The sequence below is a fragment of the Carlito syrichta genome, unplaced genomic scaffold (assembly GCF_000164805.1).
Source record: "Carlito syrichta isolate Samal-C Ts95f unplaced genomic scaffold, Tarsius_syrichta-2.0.1 Scaffold314629, whole genome shotgun sequence".
NCBI classification, from domain to species: Eukaryota; Metazoa; Chordata; class Mammalia; order Primates; family Tarsiidae; genus Carlito; species Carlito syrichta.
The window spans coordinates 266,469-269,125 of record NW_007258725.1 but is presented as its reverse complement, the minus strand read 5'-3'; the positions used below and the strand labels follow the sequence as shown (position 1 = coordinate 269,125).

At 42.4% G+C, this 2,657-nt stretch overlaps 1 pseudogene; it reads left to right on the top strand.

Annotated features, from left to right (window-relative positions):
* Positions 1-710: 710 nt before the first annotated feature.
* The window catches only part of LOC103274232, a 52,369-nt pseudogene continuing 50,422 nt past the window's right edge, over positions 711-2,657 (top strand).

Sequence of the window (2,657 nt, the reverse complement as noted above, 5' to 3'; positions counted from 1 at the left end):
TGGCCACTGCACTCTAGTCTGGGCGACAGAGTGAGACTCCAACTCAAAAAAAAAAAATCATGTATCCTGTATAGGACACGATGAAAAGGACACCAGACCTTTGTGATTTTCCTCCCCAAAACCCATGACCCCTGTTTAACCAGGAGAAAAGTTCCAATAGAAGTGCATCCTCCAATATTAAGTTGATGCATAAGTTCTTATTTGTTTTTGGCATGGCAACACTGTGCTGTTGTAAGTTTATTTATCATTTGCCATTGGGAGTGACAGTGCCGTGCTTGTGAATACACCTTGCATTTTGCAGATGTGAAGAAAGTTAGTGCTATCTGTGGGCTAAAGGAGTGTCGAAGCTCGGTCCAGTGCTTAGGATCCATTTCCATAGGTTCTATTTTTTTTTTTTTTGAGTTGGAGTCTCACTCTGTCGCCAGACTGGAGTGCAGTGGCCACTCCCGGCCACCACAGCCTGCTGGGCTCCGGCGATCCTTCCATCTCAGCCTTCTGAGTAGCCGGAATTAGAGGTGTGCGCTACAACGCCTGGCTGATTTTTAGATTTATTGTAGAGATGAGGTCTCGCTGCCCAGGCGGGTCTCGAGCCCACGGGCTCAGGCAATCCACTCAGCTCAGCCTCCCAAAGGTGCGGGATTACAGGCTGAGCCACTGAGCCCGGCTTCCATCGGTTCTTACAGTCGCTTCCAGAGACCCCAACAGCCTAATTGGTGAAACAGATAGATAGCAAGCCCTCTTTTCCGGATGCCTTGGAAGCAGCAGGTGATAAACTTGTAGTTGACTTCTCGGCCAGGTGGTGTGGGCCTTGCAAAATAATCTAGACTTTCTTTCATTCCCTCTCTGAGAAGTATTCCAGTGTGGATTCCTTGAAATCGATGTGGATGACTGTCAGGATGTTGCTTCAGAATATGAAGTCAAATGTATGCCAACCTTCCAGTTTTTTAAAAAAGGACAAAAAGTGGGTGAATTTTCTGGAGCTAATAAAGAAAAGCTTGAAGCCACTATTCTTTTTTTTGAGTTGGGAGTCTCACTCTGTCGCCCAGACTGGAGTGCAGTGGCCGCTCCCGGCCACCGCAGCCTCTACCTGCTGGGCTCCGGCGAACCTTCCACCTCAGCCTTCCAAGTAGCTGGAACTACAGGCGCGCGCTACCACGCCCGGCTAATTTTGGTTTTTTTTGATTTATTGTAGAAATGAGGTCTTGCCAAGTTGCCCAGGTCAGTCTCGAACCCGCGGGCTCAGGCAATCCACTCACCTCTGCCTCCCAAAGCACAGGATTACAGGCTGAGCCACCAAGCCCGGCCTGAAGCCACTATTAATGAATTAATCTAATCATATTTTCTGAAACCATAACTAGCCAGTGGCTATTTAAAACTTGGAGTTTTTTTTTTTATTTATTTACAAAATGTATGAAGTATGGAGACTATATAACCAACTGCTGTTTGATTATAAATGACAATAAAGTATTAATTCTGCCCTTTAAAAAAAAAAGATGTCATAACATTGATCTTGGCAGGGATACTCTAGTAATGTCAATTAATTCTATCCCACTCTAACTTACACAAAAACATTTCACTTCATCTTTCTTTTACAGTACATCCCAGAGGGCTAAATCTCATGAATCATCCATCTAGACTACATAATTTAGCTGGTATACATGCAGTTTATTTCTTTCCTTCAGTAGCTACATCTGTAATTAAATGAATATTCTAAGTCTCAAAGTATGACCTCATCCTTGGGACCCTGTTATCAGGTCCATATCAAGAATATTTTCATAATAATGCTAAAATATTATTCTTACTTTATACTCTTATACTTGCACATGTGTACAACGAAGTTTTTTCCAACAAATTAAGACGCATACAAGTATCTAGTACTCTCTCATTAAGTAAGTTAAAAGATTTGCAAGTAGCTTTTAAAAATCAACTTTTCTCTGTTTTGACAATATAGTTACGTTTGAATAAAATTAGGTTATGTTATCATGTAATGAATTGTTTTTGTTACTTTGATGAATTAAAAAATAAATAATTATTTTGAGTTAGAAAAGATGGAGTGTCAAATTAAAAACAAAAAATGAACACTCCCAACATATTCTTCTGTTTGAGTTTAACAAAGGAGTAAAGGCAGGGAGGCAGCTCGAAACTTCTGTACCGTATCTGGGGAGATGTCATCGGGGAGGGCATGGCAAGAAAACTGTTTCGTCCTTTTGGAGAGGGCCACTTTGGCCTGAGTGATTCTCCACAAGAAGGAAGAACATCGGGCTTTGGTGAGGACTGTTTAGATGCTTTAAAGCAGGATGATCCACACAAGTCAACCCGAGAGTTGACAAATGTGATTACTGTAACCAATCATCGTCATGAGACATTTGCATTCCATGGGCAGGCAGAAAAATGCTACCAATTATGCATCAGCCCAATATACCTGACCAGCACGCTCCAAAATTATCACGGTCATCCAAAACAAGAAAATTGAGAAACTGTCACAGCCAAGGAGAACTTGAGGAGATATGACAACTAAATGTAATGTGGTACCCTGAATGAGATCCTGGATCAGAGAAAGGGCATACGTTAAAACCAAGGAGATCTTTTTTTTTGAATTGGAGTCTCACTCTGTCGCCTAGACTGGAGTGCAGCGGCCGCTCCCGGCCACCGCAGCC